Source organism: Alligator mississippiensis, chromosome 1, assembly GCF_030867095.1.
Source record: "Alligator mississippiensis isolate rAllMis1 chromosome 1, rAllMis1, whole genome shotgun sequence".
In the NCBI taxonomy this organism is placed as follows: Eukaryota; Metazoa; Chordata; order Crocodylia; family Alligatoridae; genus Alligator; species Alligator mississippiensis.
In genome coordinates this window covers 83651084-83669810 of record NC_081824.1, presented here as the reverse complement: position 1 = coordinate 83669810, position 18727 = coordinate 83651084, and the positions used below count along the sequence as shown (strand labels likewise).

Sequence of the window (18727 nt, the reverse complement as noted above, 5' to 3'; positions counted from 1 at the left end):
CCTGTTGTTGGGGGCCCTATGGCACCGCACAGTTTGTTTCATGGTAAAGCTGCCAGTGCCCCGAATTGTAACACCCTCGTTCCCCATCCAGCCCTGTCAGCATCTACATGTGCGTTGCAACACACTAAATGACTCTGCCATAGGACAGTACTTGTGTTGGGCAGTACTATCTGAAGGCAGCATTTATTAGTTTCTTTCGGCCTAATAGGGCCTCAAGTGTCAACACTGGTATTTTACTGCAGAGCTAATTAGGTAACTCCATAGTAAGCATCTCATGTAAACATGCCTAATGAATTTATCAGTAAAGTATTAGACAAGGCAGAGTAAAAAGTTAACATAGCTAACCTGCTTCTGGTAGCTGAGCTAACAAAACACTGCATTGTAGCATGAAGGCATAGCTAGAGAATGAGAATGAGAGATAAAATGATTACCTACCCTGGTGGTTAGGGCACTCACTTGGGCCATGGCACACCTTGTTTCTATTCTGTGCCTGGTGAATGTTTAACTAATTATACAAACTGGAACAGCATCAGCAGGAGACAGTGGGGTAAGCTACTCCAGAATAACCAAACAACAAGCGGTTCAGCCTCCAGAGAGAGATGGGAAAAAAGTTAAAATCTCCACTAGTAGAAAACCGATTTGAATTGGATCTCCTGCATCCTGAATGAGTGCCCTAATCTCTGAGTTAATGGATTAAAAGAAGGGGGATGCTTCTCTTATTGCAGCCTTGTGAATTAGTACTTCATTTCTTGTGCTTTCTTGAAACAACTCCAAGAGAACAAAACATTGTCTTTGATAACTGGTTAATCTTTTTTGCTACCAAATATAATGTCTCTGCTTTTTGTATCAACAGGAAAAAACAGTTTTAGGCAAGCTAGGATTTTTTTTTTTAATTTATTTATTTTGATTTTTCAGCTTGGCACCTGAACTATAAACCAGTTATTTCCCTGTCTAATTAATAGTATTTTGAAGGATTTTCACCCTCAGAACTGTAGGATTAGTCACTGAAGTGAGTTCCAAAAGCATGACACTAATAGATGACACTTCCAACAGCTTCTCTTTTTTTCTACCAATGAAACATTAGCCTAAGAGTCTTTGTAGCAGTGACTGATGAGAAGACAGGGAATATCTTAGCTACTTGGGTCCTAGGACATACAAAAATCAGCCTAGAACAATATTGGCTGCCAATACAAATCATAGAACATCCATTTACTAAGCTCATAGGATGATACACTTATTAACAAGCAAACTGCTAAAATCTGCCTCAGCTGCAGTTTCCAGACAGGTTTAAGATATATTCCCATGTAAAGTGTTTCACAGTATTATTATTTTCATCCAGAGGTGACAAAGCCACAATTACTGTCCATGATCAATAGAAATGGGTGCAACCTTCTGGCCATGGAGAGATGAACAAAGCTGATCTGACCATAACTTGACACCAGCTTTTCTAACAGTAGCACTGAACCCCAGATTAATCCTTCTTCATTAAATCTTTATTTTTGCTATGATACCTAAAGAAATCTTGACAACATTTAGAATTTCTGATGTACTATGACCATGGCCTACTAGGGGTATGTGAAACAGGCCATTTTCAATTCAGAATCAGCCTGAATCAGGAACAGTGATTCGATTTGTTGATTCAGATCACTGTCCCTGATTTGATTCAGCCAAATCTGAATCTGAAGATTCACTGCTGATTTGGAGAATCAGTAATTCAGCCATAGACACAGCTTTAAATGTTTTTTCTACATACCTTGAGGTACTAGGCGCAGTTCATGAATGCTACAATGTTCGGGTAGATGGAGAGTCCCACAGGAACACAGGGGGCCCCCCTCCATGCGCTTGGCGGCAAACCCAGAAGTGGACTGGAAGTATTTCTGGTCCGCTTCCAAGTCCACCAGGGAGCATGCTGGGGGCCTGCCCATGGCCCTCTGGCTCAGTGGTCAGCAGCAGGGGGTCTCCCCCCAGACCCAGGAGGCACCAGTTGCCAAGACAGGGGTTGGGGGCGGGGGCCAGCACACTCCCTGGGGGACCTGGAAGTGGACCAGAAGTGGTTCTGGTCCACTTCCAGGTCTGCTGCTGAGCGCGCTTCTGTGGGACACTCCATCCACCCCAGCATCACAGTGTTGACGAGCCGCCTGGTACCTTGAGGTATGTAGAAAAAACTTTTAAAGCTGTGTCTATGTCCAAATCACAGAATCTTTCCAAATCTCTCTGAATTGATTCAGAGGGTTCCGATTCAATTCAGAGAGATTAAAGGGTCTCCTGATTTGATTTGGATTCAGAGATTCAGCCATTGAATTAGGCCATATCTTCACCATATCGAATCAGGGACCAAAGCTGCGCACAGCCCTACTGCCTACCATCCTGACTAACACTGTCTCAGTGTCCCCTTCTGCTTTCCTCTATGACTGTATTCATCTGTTGTCTGTTGTCTTGTATGTAGAGTGTACGATCTTTGGGGTGAGGCCCATCAATCGTTATCATCATTCAATCATTCATAATTTCAAGCTCAGCACTTACGTGGGCCGCTGATCAAACAGGACTCATCTTCAGATTGTTTCACACAACCAAAAGTTTTTCCTCCATCTCTTCTGGAGTCTCACTGTGACTATGAAAATGTAAGCATTTATTTTTGGTTACCACACAGAAACCGCAACTATTTATTCTTCTAAATATTCTAAATCTCAGATCAAAATAGTATCTTAGTATATTTAGGAGAACCTGCTTAGCAAATGCAGGGTTTTTAATAGTGATAAGTGTAGTCAGATTTAAAAAGATTACATTTTCTGTCAGATATGCTTCTTCCCCTAATTATCGTCACACTATAAGAGATATGTAGGGAATGAATATTGAGCTAAAGTTAGTTAATTATCCAGTTGAGACATTTTAAGGATTGTCCCTATTACGGCCTTTGATTATTTTTTAATTTACTTAAAATTTATTATTCCACTTAAAACAATATTTGTTTAAATGAGCAGCACCACCTCATTTAGTTACTTGAACTTTTTCTTACATTTACACAATATACTGTGAACAGGTACATAGCGCCTTCATGCCAAGGGCCCCACAAATTACAAAATGGTCTGAATACAGCTCTATTAATGTGCTGCCACCTCTTTGTACACAGAGTTGGGGTAAGTTATAGTTTTGAGTGCCAAATATTTTTGAAAGAACCACTTGCCTTATCTATACAGTGAAGATAGAATGCTTGTTTTTAAGGTCATTTAAGAAAGTTTCCCTATAGGGTATGCTACATGTTAATCTACCTTTGAAATATAAAGGGGTCAGTCAATGACATTGGAATTGAACCTGTGATTTAAGTTTTCTATACTACTAAGCCATTAAGCTACTCATTTGGTAAATATATTTTTTATGTTTGTACAGGGCATAAACGATGAAAGATGGATTGGACAAACGTGGAGCGCTTGGGTTATCTCTACATTAAGAGTTGCTCTACTATACACTTTCATTTTGTTTAGTATGATTCTAAAGTTCCTCTACATGTGCATGTAAAGGCACTATGGGTTCACAGCATGATCCAGAAAATTGTGCCTCCTCCCATTACACAAGGTGTACCACTGCTACTTGTACCTGGAGAAACAAATGTCCACATTCATCTGGATGTGCTCTCAGAGTTGGTAACATGTCACTGCAGCATTCAACTCCTATGAGTAAAGTTTCTCACAGCCTATATTTTACTTTAAGGAGGAATTAGGGGCCCAGAGATCTAATGTCAAATTTATTGTAATTAGCAGATGTGCTAATTATCGTAAAGCCATTTGGCTTCATCAACCCAAATATGGTCAGAGCAATAATTTAATTATAATTAAAATTGTGTAATACTTCTATGCCTTGTAAAGCAACAATGGCTGATCTTCAGAACAAGTTAGATTTCTTAAGTGGGTGACTGATTTAGTTTTTATGAGAGACTTCATAAACTGAAAAAAAAATCAAAATTATATGGTTTGTTAAATAACTGTCTGCAACTTTGCACCCAATATTGGCTACTCAACTAATCTGAAAAAATGCAGCACTTAAGGAACGCATTATTATGATGTTGGCAGACAAGGTTCTTTGGGTCTTCCTATGTCCTAAGACCAACACAGCTACAACCTATACCCCTGATTATGATGTTAACACATGAAGAAAATTACATTGTTAATATTTCTAAAGAACCACATGTCTATTTTAGTAGGTCATACCCGTTCCTGTTGTACAAGCCAATAAGGATCATTAAACACTAACAGGTCTCTGAGACCTTCTTCAGAGTCAGTGACATTGTAGACTTCACTAGGGATCTCATTTTCCTTCTGTACAAGATCTGCAGGGCAAAGGAGACAAATGAACTATGAAAAATATAATCACTGCTTTTACGGTTGCTTTTTTGTTATAAAAACTCCATTTATTTAAACTCCATTAAAAACCACAATTGACTGCCAAAAGCATAAATACATATTTCTGTTGTTTACAATTTTTCATTTAAAAGAAAAATGTTCTGACATTTGTTTAGATAATATTTTAAATATTTGCCATACTTTACACATATTTTGATGATCTACAGTAATTGATTAACAACCTAAATCCTGCAAATTCAGGCTCCTACAAATTTACAGGGAAAATTTCAAAAGGCAGTGTGTGATTTAGGAGCCCAACTCCCATTTTCAGAAGTAAATTAGGCAATCAAGGCCCAGATCCAGGTATTTTGGCACCTAACTCAGATTTAAACCAATAGGAATTAGGCACTTAAATCCTCTGAAAATGTTGTTTTATTGAAGCTAAATGTTACCAAAAATCAAGACAATTTAGTCTTGTATGGTGTCTTTATACATGCTCAGGAAGGGGCGGGGGGTTGAGGAGCAGGGGAAATCCTAGGAGGGTATGGGCCCCCAAGGCAAATCAGCCTGTGTGAGGCCCAGATGTAAAGAAACCAGTGGAGGCAGCAGCAGGGAGGTGGGGAGTACGGATGTGGTGAGCAGCCAGAAGTGAAGCCAGCAGCGCCGAGTCACTGGCACTAGGTGGGCCCTGGGTGAGGGGCTGCGGCCACTCTACCTGGTTTCACGGGGCACCCCAAAATGTGGGGCTCAGGATGGTCACCCCAATTCACCCCCCCCGGACAGCTCTGATCAGGAGCCATTCTAATTAGAGCACCCACAGCAATTCATATATTCAGTGTGCCATACTTCAAATGGCTGTCGGGGCACTTTAACTCAAGCTTGTTCAATGAGCTTTAGTTAAAGCGCCCCAGATGCCATTTTGAAGCATTGGGATGCTGAATACATGAGACACCATACTAATTAGCATGTGTTGAAGCAAGCATTGGACACATATGTAGATGCCCATAAAGGCTAGATTTCCAAAAGTATTTAGATACCTACTGATAACACTAGGTACTTGTTGTTTTTGTTTCAAAATATTAAGTCTCTGTTGCACATTGAAACAAGTGGGAATTAGCACCCATTACCACCCAAAATCCTAGCAGTATTGTTAGACACCTAAATCCCTGTAAAATTCTGCCCTAAAATCTCTTTCATAAATGTTACTCGTGGTCCTAAATCCTATAAGGATTTTTGAAAATTCTATTCTATTTCCAATTCTGGACCTGGCTAACAAATAACTGAAGAATAATTTCTCAAAATATTTTCCTTACAATTCTGAGTTGAAACAGGAAGCAGAGAAAAGGACACATTATATGATGATTTCAGAATTTTTTAAAAATGGTTTGGCTTGCATTTGGTTTTAAAAATGGGGAAAGATCTGGCAGTAGAAAAAGTTTAGCTCAGCAGACTAGTTTATTGCATTCTTATCATAATTTTTGACCAAACTCAACTCACTATGGAGGTGGACAGATAAGAGCCAAAGGAAAGAGGTGTGATCCAATATCACTGTGATCAGCTCCTTCTTCCTTGAACTACCTGCCCTGTCTGTAATTGAACATGAGGACCTTGAATAGACCTCCTTGGTTATATATGGATGCATCAATGACTTCCCTGTTTACTGTCACCCTCATATCAAGGGACCGCCACCATCACCAATCATAAATGGAGTTAGATTATGAGCACTTTGAGCACAGAGTGTTAGAGTTCACACCCCTAAATGATGAGAAGTACATATCACAAGGATTTATATATAAAGTCACACTGTTAGAAGACAGATAATATGAATGGCGGACTCTCTCTCTTCCCAGTTAAAAGGAAGATTAAGGTGCTGTATTAGACAATGTCACAACATAATAGACAGCTGGCAAAAATCCAGTTTTATTTTCTGACTTCCAAGGAAGTGACAGGTTTTTTTAGATTGGATCCCACCATGAATCCATCTACCCCCATCTCCTCCTTTTCTTTACTCACATAGTTCTTTATTCTTGCTTCTGTGACTGACTCTCACAATTATCTTCTAAATTTCTCTATAAGAGATCTAAAGTGCTTAGCCATATAAGTGAAGAATTCACTCCTCAGTAGTAAAATTTTTGGTTCCTTGCAAAGTTACATTTGATTATTTTTCCTGTACTGTCTTCTGAACACACTGACCTTTGGTAAGCCTTGTCAAGGGATGCTGAGATATAAAGAACAACAGGTTACCACATAATCTCTTCTTGTTAATGCCTGTTCCTGAAGAGCACTTGCTGGCTTAAAAACAGATTTGACTGACCCAAGATTAAGAAGTCCCTTTATAACATTTACTCTTCTTATCTCTGAATAAAATGGATACCAAAGCTATATATTCTTGAAGAATTCAAATTCACAGAACTAGAAGTTAAGTATCAAAGAACCACATAGTAAACACTATATAAGATGTCAAACTAATCCCAAGAGCTGCAGCTTTAAAAATAGTATCACCAACAACATATTTGATTTCTATTTTATAATAGATGTTTTGCAAGTAATTTCTGAGGAAACCTGGGTTACTACATAATTTAGGCTTTATAGGAAGTTTTATACAAAAGCACGTAAAAACACGAAGAAATCCCTCTAATATACTTGTGATTTAAAGGAACATTACCACATGTCACCAGATAAGATACACACCCTGATTTCAGAAGGCAAAGTAAAGAAATAGGTTTTTTTTTTTCTTGCCAGCAGCATAAACACAGGCAGCTGCGGTAGGAGGGAGAAACAACCTGTTTGCTCCATTAGGTCCCTAGCTGCTGGTTGTCTGCGGACAATTCCTCCTGCAGCATCAGCATATGCAGCAGCAGCAGGATATCCCTTCAGCATATGCAGGGTTACATTCCCATTCCTCCTCATCTCATCATTTCACTTTATTGAAGGGAGGCCCTCAAGCTGCTGGGGCAGACTCTGCTGCTGCAGTCATAGTGGAGTTTATCTGAGCCCTGACATACCCTCAAGGCCAGGCCAGGTGCAGCCCTAGCAATGCAGTATGCACTGAGCCAGCTCTAGTCCAAGGAGAAGCCTAAGCAAAGAACAGTCTTTAGCACATTTTTCAAGGGAGAGTCAACTTCTTCACAGTAAGGATGGCCAGAATTTGGAATGGGTTTCCAAGGGAGGTGGTGCTCTCCCCTACCTTGGGAGTCTTTAAGAGAAGGCTGGATAGGCATCTGGCTGGGGTCATCTGACCCCAGCACTCTTTCCTGCCTAGGCAGGGGGTCAAACTCAATGATCTGTTGAGGTCCCTTCTGACCCTAGCATCTATGGATCTATGAACATTTAGGCCTTGGCTCCATTCAGTAAAATACAGTTATTGAGTTATTGTGTAATGATGGCTATTCAAGATATTGTCCAGAACGATCAACAGTCTTAGGATAAGTCTGGAAGCCTGGAATCTTTAGAAAATAGCATCAGTAGGTGTCACATCAACTCATCCTTTTCCTTCTGCTCTTTTAGATTTTTTCCCTCCCACCCAGGAAGCCTTGAAGAGATGAAGGAACATGGTGTTCAGACAGAAGTGACAATTTTTACCCAATATGATCACAGGAAGCAGTTTATAACCATGACCAAATGCAGATTCACTGAAGCTGCAGACAGCTTCAAAAATGGCCAATCCAGTGAAAATCTGACCCTCACAGCATGAGGGGTCAGATGAGGACTTTTTCAAAACAGAGTATCTGTTGTAACTTCTTTCTGCACTGCCTCCCAGCCTCAAGCTGTTTTTAAAATGGAAGGGGGGAAAGGGAATGGAGGGAGTTAGGTCTGGGAGTTTTTCAGCCTTTGCTGGAGGGTGGAGTCAGTGTATTGCCTTCACAAGGGGAGGGAGTCCAATTCACCCACCCTGACCCTCTCCTGGCTGGGGAACCCCTAGAATGAGCTCCCTCTCCTCCCATTCTCCCCTCCCATTTTGAAACAGGAACAGGCTGGGAGAGAGATGGGGTTGTTGGTGGGGAAACTGACTACAGGCTCCCAGGCAGAAGCTAGATTGCCCTTCCCCCTGTAACCAACAGAGAACTTCTATTTGTTCCAGGGAACATTGCAACTCAGAATGTTTCCTGCAAAACTTTTTCAGTGACAGCAGGGAGTTGTACTTCTGTCTGTACCCATGGTATCAGATACAGATGTTAAATAACATTATGTGAACCTTCTGCTTGAGTTCCAAGTAATAATCTTTAAAAAATAATTGATAGAGTTAGAGTTTTCCTTGGATCCATGTACCATCCCCATGTAGGAAACACCAGCAAGGTCCTAAGTATCGCTTAGGCTGCTCTTGAGCCAAGATGCACAGAGCTCTGGTAGTATTTCCAGACTACAAAATGGAGAGAAATATAAGGTCTGGTGGAACTTACAGATTGATTAGATCCTGAAAATAATCATTTAGAGCACTTAGACAGCTAAAAGCAGACAGCCTGGACTTCCTTTAATTTGAATGTGGCTTGAGGTAAAATGAAGACAGGTTAATGACCTGTGAAAGAAATCTGAGACCAGTGTACATAGTAATTTGCACTGACAGTTGAAGATCGCAGAGCGAAAGAAATGTAAGCACACAGTACAAGAAGGACCACTCCTCACACCTGACTCTCCTGGATAACTCTGAATAATACTATCTTCACCGCAATCATCTAGAGTCCAGTCTTACATAGGTAGGAATGAAGGAAAAGCTCAGTACCTTTATGAGAATGAGACTCAAATGTTTTTTTTTGCCAGAACGAATGAGTTTAAACAGAGGAATCCTTTTGAAAGGTAAGCAAAGACTGTTAATCTTTGAATCACAAGATGGAAAACCAAGGTGGAAGTGTGTGACAATTTAAAGAGTTGTGATCACTGCATGTATAGAATATGACTGACCTCTGCAGATTTATTGACCTGGAGAATATCTCTCACTTAAGCAAATAAGGTTCACAGATTAAAAATATCTTGTTCTCACACGAGCTTTTTCCTTCTAGTGTCCCCCGCTATGCTTGAAGGAGAACCTAAAAGTCCCATGGAAGTGAATAAAAGGAACAGTAATTGAGATCCAATTATGAACAATTTCAATATACAAAATGTGCTGGAGCTGTGTTGTTCATGTGGCCCTTCATTCAGTGGGTCTGCTGAAGCACACCAGTGCATCCATGAGGAAACCCACTAGTATATAAGATTGTGACTATGGGTTGAAATATAGTTCCCAAGTTCTTCCAGGGATCAGTGATTATATGATAAACCAGTAGAGTTCCCTTAGAATCCTCAAAATATGCTTCATCAGTATATATTTAGGAAGCCTTTAATCTGTTGACAGTGGTGCAATGAGTCTGCATGCATGAATTTCATGCACAGTTTTGGCTGAAAGCTAATTTCTGCCTGTTATTATAGTTGCTTTTCTGCGAGTAGAAGAATGAAAAAAATCAAACATACTGTTGAGAACTAAGAACCATGAAACATCATTGTAAAAAATAAAACAATTGCTAAATTTCAGAAGTATGAAAGACTATCTGAAATTAGTAAAATACTAAGGCACAAAATAATTTCTCCAAAACTTAGGTTATATTTGTTAGCGGTTTAAAATCCTGTTTCTAATTCAAAAGTATATTTTTACAGTCATTTCCAATTCAAAGTATATTTTCACATTTGAGTTCTAGCCCTCAACACAAGGTCTTTGCCAATAGCAAGGCTGATCCAGCCAAATGTCCTGATCCAAAAAAGATTTATTACCATGTGCTTACCCTCTGATTTCAAAAGGACTTTGACTTCACAATGTAAAAAGTTAGGTGATAAGCCTTTGCACAATTAAGGCATTCATTTCAGTACTGCAAATAACATTACAATACACTATTTAAAAAGCAAACAAACAAAAAGATTAATCTGAAAATAAAAACTTTAGTTAATTAGGTAAACTAGATCAAGTAGAAGAAAGTAAGCACGCCATGGGAATTGAAAACGTGAGCTAAATCAAAGAATGTAAAAATGTATCTACCAGGGTTTACTAGAGTAAAAAGGCAAATAAACACTGAGATAATTTGCTTCAAACAATGAAAATCAGAGGTAAACAATGGATAAATGTAGAAAAAAGACTTCTGAACTCAAATTAACTTTGTTCGAGGAGATTACAGCCAAGTCCAAACATTTATTAAGGAAAAATAACCAAAGTATACCAGCAATAAAACATTGTTTCATAATTAAAAAGGCCAAAGAAAGTTGTTGAAGAAACAGTTGCAGCATCTTCTCTAGGCTGTGTAATTGAGCTGAGAGTCAAGTCTTTGTAAGGTAGATGAGGAAGCAGTAGATTTATTTATTTTTCATGCCCACACTGAGATTCAAAGGTGAAACGATTTTAAAAAATAGTTAAGATAATAAATTCTTTCTTGGACCCAAGTATAAGTCACAGCTTTGCTATAAGCACCATCTTGATGCGCTCTTATTGTCCACTACACTTCTTTATACTCTTTTTAATTCATATGAGTTCAATCAGTTTATATGGAGAATTTGTTCAAGTACTAAACTCCTGCAGTCTCCTCAACCAATTATCAGAGTACATTTGTTCTCCTGAAGAGATGCAGGATTTGAGCAAGAAGTGGCAAGGATAGATTACTCACTTGCATGCACAATGGCTTCCTTGGGAAATACCTCTTCATCTCTTCTCCATATTCCCCTGTGTAACCTATATAAGACAAGTCAAAATCACCCTTGACCTTGGGCTGGATGAGGACCATGGGGCTTCTCTGTGGGCTGGATCTTCATGACTGGCAGCAGCAACCATAGTGACAGCAACTTCAGAGCTGGGGTAGAGACAGCTGCAGAGACAGCAGCAGGCTGGGCAGTAGGGCTGTGTTGGCAGTGCTGCCACTTGCCCATCACAGGTTGTGTTCAGTGGGGCCCAAGCATCCTGGATTCAGTGACAGGTCCCACCCACTGCTAGCCAGAACCCTAAATTCCATGGTCTACCAGTACCCACTGGGCTAGATGGAGCAACAGCAGGCTGGATCCGTCCTACAGTCCATATGCTTAACACCCCTGACTTCTAGAATATGATTTAGGCTGCAACAAAACTAAAGGGAAACTCTGGGATGTTTAAGTCTGAGAGAGAGGCTCTGAGCCTGACTCGACGGGTTTCTGAAGGAACCGTTCAAAAAGTCAGTCAGAAGACTTCTTTTTTGCCAGTTGTCCTGACTACCCAGCCAAACTCAGATCTCTTCAAGACAACTGTGGGTAATGGTAGATGCTTTGTTTACCTCGCCAATATATTTATTTTCTTTTCACCTTGTAATTTTTATGTTGTTATACTTTTATTCATGATAAATGCATATATGGTATAACTGCCCTTGTAGTGCCTATCTTCAGTTTCCTCATGCCCCACAAAATAAACCTCAAGTTGTAGCAAACAACCAGTGATATAATTAATCCTAAAAGGGCCAAACCAGTTAAAGATTTTTTTTACCTCAGTGAAATTTAACCTGCATTAGATCTTTTATAGGATGAGAAGTGTACTAAAACATAGCATGATCTTTATCAAAGACATATATAAACATGGTTCTTCATCTGAAAAGACAATGTGAGGGCCTCCTCAATTACCAGTTATTCTTATTTTTCTTATTGAAACTTTCTAGTTATTCCTTTCTAGTTATCCTGTCACTTTACTGAACATTGTGTGTAAGATTTAAGCACAACCATACATACCTTAAAAATCTGAAGGGAGCCAGTTTTGTAGCACAGGAAATGCTACTCAGGGCATTTTCCTATTATTCAACATTTTCTTAAATGATATGTATTCACTGGACTCTGCCACTGCTGCAGAAGGGAAAGAACGTGTCTTCTAAACAATCCCAACATTGTGCTGTAGGAAAACCGGCTGAACATAGGCAGTCTGAGTCAGCCAATTAGAGCTGCCCTATGCACTGATGCCATCTGTCACCAGACAGACTATGGGAGCCTGCAGAGCATGCTGAGATATGTGCAGGTCTCCTCCCTCCTGCCCCAAGCTGCACAGTGTCAGTACTACAACCTCTCTGCTTTTTAGGTTCTCAGCTTTTTAATGTCTGTATGCACAGCTCAGTGTATCTTTCTCTATCAGGAGAACAAACCTGAGATAATTCTTCCAGATTATTTGAATGAGTGTACTCAACCTTAGTTGTACAGAGTTAATCCTCAGTGATAAGCTTACTTTACTTTTCTTTTTAGCCATACTGATCTAGTCCTCAAAGGATGTCTCTTGCAATAGTAATTGCAATTAGAATAGTAGCTTCCCATTTCTTTCTGGACTAGTTATTCAAAGACCAGTTCACTACAAATTAAGCAACCTCCAGCTTGGATTTCCAATAAAATTTTGCTTTATAACATTTTATATAGCAGATATGCAGATGATCTGAAAAATACCTTTTTTTGCATTTTTGACACATCTCTAAAAATGGATTATACTTGCCTCTTGGGGCAACAGCCAACCAGCATAATACAAAGCAGTCCCAAGGCTGCTCTAAATTATGCTAAGAGCTAGAACAGCCCTCAGCCAGCCTCAGGATCTTAAAGACACTTTTGCCCATGACAACCATCAATCTTCAGTTATTTTAGCCACAACTGAAGATCCAGCTCTAGGTCTCAATCCCAAATTGCTTGCCACCTTAAATAATGTATCATTCACTATGGCCAGTTTCCTAAGTATAATGAGCAAAAACTAGTCCATTAACTAGCAAGATGTGGGATTGCAACAGCAAGAAGTAGAATGTTTTCTATGAAAGTGAATTCATTAGATGCAACAATGTTGTGTTCTTTCTACAACTAAAGGTCTATGGTAGTATATTGCTAGGATACATATAATTTTGGCTTAGTTCCACAAAATGAACGGTAGAACTGCTTCAATTTAATTACCACCCCATGAAGCATTCTGACAGCTCCAGTGCAGTGCTTAGTAAGCATTTTACCTCAGACAGCTTGAAGATGTATTGTAGCACTGAAATTACTATACGTACCATGACTTGTTCTGTCATCCTACTTTGGGACTGCAGCATGCTTGTCTCTATAATGAGCTGTCTGATGTTCACCCGTTTCACCTGTAGCAAACGGGAGTAAAATGTAAGTTACCATAAGTTGGCATATTAGTTGGATACAAACAAAAATATTCATTTTGCAAAAGATTTCATATTCTTTAACCTATCTAGACAAGCTCAATACATAATTTACTCACATTTTCACATTTGGTGTTGAAAAACATTTTTCATTTTCTAAAGTTTTAATCAAAGATTAATATAGCCTAAAAATAATTATTCTTTTCCTTCAGCACACTGTATGATCCTGAAAAGTGTATCAAGAAATACATGATATGGCATGCATAAATTATCACATATGCAGGAATATAAATAGTACATATATAAGATGTAAATACTTATAGGAAGACATGTGTCCTGTAAAATACAATTAACTATGTGAGAGAAGGAGAAAATAGTTTTCACAGCCAGTTTCAAGGACACAATTTTGAATAAAAAACACTCAGTAGGAGTCTCCTAACAGGAAGCTCCAAACCTACTATGTTTAAATAGTGAATACTTAGTAACACTTCTAAACTAAAAATATCTTCTCTCTTTCCTATTGGAAGGTTCTATATCTTTGGATATTAATAATTTCACAAAAATCAGTCATTTGCAAAGAAAAAAGGATTAAATCATAACTAAAATCTAAGGTGATCAAACACTGTGTGAAAACCTCTGTAGATATACATCCTTAAAAATTAAGGAGCTCTCTGTTGCATTTTTAATTATGTAGCCAGACTCTTTCCTAATAGGTCACATTAACAATTCCTAACTAAAGCCCTAAAGTAAATCATGCAGGCATATGCTTAGCTCTTAGCACTGAAGCCACTGGAACTTCTCATGCTCTTAAAGGCAACGTCCAAATCACAACAGTCAGTAAGAATCTTCACATTAACTTCAGTGGACTTGAATCAATTTCAGCATGGACAGAAGGATAGATGCTGAAGTCTAAGCTCCTCTCTAGGACTTTCCCAGACCATACTGTTATTAAAATGCAACAGAAAATATACCAGGAAGTCTAAAGCCAGGCCCCTGAAATAAATAGGTAAAATCAAGGATCTAAGCCTCATTCTGTCCTTTAAAGATATTAATGGAAAGTGTATTTGTCTTTGCAATAGACACTTAAAAACCTAAATGGAAAGAGAAGACCTTCAGGCATCTAATTTAGGTACCTAAAGGGCACATCTACATGTCACCCTATAGCGAAGCAGCAACGCGCTACATTGCCATACAGCATGCTACGGTGGTGTAGTAATCATACAGATCTACACATGATTGCCAGCTATCTCACCATAATAGCACACTCCAGGTACAGTGCACCACTATGGCAACGTAGTGACAAAATCTAACCGTGCACCATGCACATGGCGCAGTAAACACCTATAAAGTGCCATGCTTTAGTACTTCCAGAAGGAAGTACTAAAGCACACCTTAGCAACATCACTGTACAGTGACATATAGACGTGCTCAAAGATAACTCACTCAAGAACCTTAACTGTGCTAACATGGCACAAGGACCTGTTATACCTCTATTTTTGCTTAAATTATGAAAAAATCTGATATGCACACATACAGAACCAATGTTGGGACCAATCTATAAATTTCAGTTTCAGAGGCAATGATGTGTGTGACAAATAACTTGATATTTCTTATTAAAAATCTTTAGAACATTAAATAGAAACATGCAAGCAAAGGCTCTGCATTTCTGTTTGGTAGGTGTTGGCTCCATTACAGACATTCATTTCATTTAACTACATTAGTGCACACCACTTATTATAGGAGAGGGTTATTTCTCTAACTTTATTTTTTTCCTGTTATTATAAAGATGAACAAAATTCCACTTCTCCCCCAGTTTCTTCCTTAGAGTAAGGGGCACCAAGAGAAATGCACAGTCCCTTCCTCCTCCCTCCCTGAGATAAACAAGCTTATCAAAATAAAGACACATCAGGATTTGGAAAGCATTTTCCCAGTCACTATTACTTGAAAGCAGGAGTTTTCACTCAAAAAACCCCATAATGTCCAAGAAGAAACAACACTCTGAACAGAGATGAAAAATTGCAGATTACTTTCACAACCTATTATTCTACAATGGACAGAATATCCACACTCTAGCTAGGCTTCTTTGAAAAGCATATTTTCCTTTTATATAAAGATAAAAAGCAAAGCTTTCAGGTCAGGGGCTATAGGGGAAAAGAGCTAATGTCTCCATGTGCTTTGATGTTACAAGTAGTTCTTTGTTACAGAAGTGTATTAAAGCTACTAGTAAACTGAGCCAGCATATTTAATAACAACCATCTTCAATATGGGTGGTACATGGAATATTCTGTACACAACACAGGAAGGCAAGCTTACATGCATTATGAGAAAGTAACAAACCTTTATTTTAGCATGCTAACATTACTTTAAAATATGGCATAGCTAAAAGGTAATATGTGATTTATGGATCCCATAGGAAGACCTTTCTTTATAAATATATCTGAAACAACTATAGACAGCAAAACAGGATTAAATGTTCCTCTCACAGTGAAATGTAACATACATAATAGGTTTTCTACTGGTGTATAATGTCTGAAAACAGCAAATTTCAGTCTATCGAGTGCTAAACATAACAGTGATGATTAATAGCATATGGTGTCACTGTTCCTGTTGAAGCTGAAGGCGGTTCTATAGGAACCAATCTAAAACAACATGGTTTAATTCAGTTGTCTTTCACAAACTCTTAGGAGTGACAGCTGAGGGACCCAATCCACTAATGCTAATTTGCATGTTAACCAGCCTCATGGAGTGCTTTACCTCACAATTTTACCTCAAAAAAATGTACCTGGAAATATATCTGAAAAAAAAAAAATCAATCTACCAGTAAATACAGTAAACATACTGCGTTCCAATGAAAGCATATGTCTATGTAATAGTAATGGATGCATTTAGAAATGTTTATGGAAGCACTGTACTTTTTACATCTACATAAACCAAAACTCTACTATTAGTACTGAGCCTCACATTTCAAAAACCCTCCTACCATGGTCTATTTTCATCCAAGTAAGCCAAATTTGTAGATATGGGAAAATGCAATTTCTGACAGAGTTTTAAATATATTAGGAAATTAATTGTGTTTGCATATTAAGGAAATGCTAATTGCTCATTGAGACCAATCCTTATGTACCTTACACTAATTCTATTTAGATATTGTGCAGTTTGTATAGTGATTTACAAAGACAAAAATAAGGAAGGCTGTCCACCAAAAAATATCATCTAGTCAGCAATGTTCATTAAATTTGACATAAATGCAGTCACACTGACATTGGTGTGGGGACAAGCACAGTCAGAGCTTCATGAGCAGTCATGCCATAGTGGCTTTTTCTGCCAGCACAGTTCACAAACAAGCTTTTATAATAGCTCTGGGTTCCAGCCAGCACAATACAGCAAAAATCATCAATAGACGAGAACACTTAGGTTAACAAATCTTTATGAAGACAGTTGCACTGGGAAGCCTATCCACCAGGATATGAGCAACAGTGACAGAAAGTAGGGAGACAGAGTGGGATTAAGAAAATCTAGGAAGACAGTGGCTGGGCACTGAGGGGAACCAGAAGAAAGAGAAACTGAGAAAAGCTAGACAGTCGTCTGAAGATTTATCTTTCCCTCCACACTATGATCATTCCCATTGTTTTTAAAATGAGCAGGGAAAATAGAAAGGAGAAAAAGGAATTAATTTGGTAGAAACAGGTAAAGAACAGAAAAACTGGGGAGAGGCAAGAAATTGGAGGAAAAAGGTCATTTCATAGATTCATAGATTGTAAGGCTAGAAGGGACCTTGGAAGATCATCAGGTCCAGCCCCCTGCACCAAGCAGGGAAGATAACTGGGGGTCAGGTGACCCCAACAAGGTGACTGTCTAGTCTCCTCTTGAAGGCTTCCAGGGTAGGTGATTGTACCACCTCTGGAGGGAGCTTATTCCACAGTCTGGACACCCTGACTGTGAAGAAGTTTTTCCTAATGTTGAACCTCAATCGGTCTTCCAGGAGTTTTTGGCCATTACCCCTAGTTTTCCCCTTGGGTGCCCTGGTGAACAGTTGCTCACCGAGCCCTTGATGTACACCCCTGGTGTAATGGTAAGATGCTACCAGGTCCCCTCTCAGTCTTCTTTTCTTCAGGCTGAAGAGTCCCAAATCCCTCAGCCTTTCCTCGTATGGCTTGCCATGTAAGACTCTGATCATACGGGTGTCATCCACAAACTTGACCAGTGAGCTCTTCACAATTTAGAGGGAATTTGAAAAAAGAGAGGGAGGAAAAAGCTAAAGAAGCACAAGTTGTGAAAAGTTTTTAAAAAGTGTAAATGTTTAACAGGGAGGAAGGAAAAAAAGGTCAGCTCTTGATCTAGCCCTTCCCGCACTGGGTGCAGCAGTACGGAGGGAGGATGGAGCCACTATTCTCCCAGGTGGCTGAAGTATAGTTATTTATTTGATTTACATGCTAACTTGCCTAACAACAGTTGGGGATAGCTTACAGCAAGAAAACAAAATAACTTGGAAAATAGGAGAATGAACAAGAGAACAAAGCAAGAGAACAAAACTACTTATAAAAATTGAGTAACAAAATATAACAGAGACTCCCCACGCATGCCCACAAACAGCCACTCAGCCTAAACTTGCTTTCTAAGTGCCTTTGTAAGGTTTTTTAGTGGTTCCAGAAGATGTCGAGGTTGAGGCTGTGGTAGAAGTCAAGGGGAAGGAAGTTTCAGAGCTGGAATGGAATGACCCCTTACTCATTTATATGACAAATAGGATCTAGAACCAGCTTTTTAATTAAATAGTTCCATAGTTTTCCAACTTCCAATTTTATCTTTGGAAATATAGTTTATTTTTAAAAGCATTTAGGTAATGTGATTGGTTGAATATCCATGAGAAAATGTATGTAAGTTACTCTCATGGATAGCAATCTCATCCTTATATCTAGTTTCTGCTTTATTTATAAATGTTGGAGTTCAGAAAATAGCATGGGCTTCACAATGGTAAGAAAACACTTGATGTATTTCTCTTATATAAGCCTTTCATCTTTAATTAAAACCATAGCATGGTTCAGAAATGAAGTGGTGTTTGATTTTCTTTGTCATGCATTAAATTATATTCATCCTAGGATAACAGTACACCCCAATAGGCTTCTGATGAGAAGTCAGTATGGATACTAGAAACTTCAATATGCTGCATAGGTATAAGCTCTAAATAATATACACATCTGATAATTTCTTAAGACCTTAAAAGAGAGAAACCTGATTCTAATGTCTGTTCCAATGTCAAACAAGCAGTACCTTAATGTGCAAGTAACTTCATGACTTGGAGTAAGG

The 18727-nt window shown here is 38.8% G+C and overlaps 1 long non-coding RNA gene across 4 annotated transcripts in view; it reads right to left on the bottom strand.

Moving 5' to 3' along the window:
- The window catches only part of LOC132252103 (uncharacterized), a 519299-nt gene that overhangs the window by 198334 nt on the left and 302238 nt on the right, over positions 1-18727 (bottom strand). For all 4 annotated transcript variants that reach the window (XR_009463852.1, XR_009463853.1, XR_009463850.1 and 1 more), the window contains 3 exons: positions 13328-13408; positions 4206-4324; positions 2524-2611 (listed from right to left, as the gene is read on the bottom strand). This is a non-coding gene — a long non-coding RNA (uncharacterized LOC132252103). The remainder of the gene's footprint in view (positions 1-2523; positions 2612-4205; positions 4325-13327; positions 13409-18727) is intronic.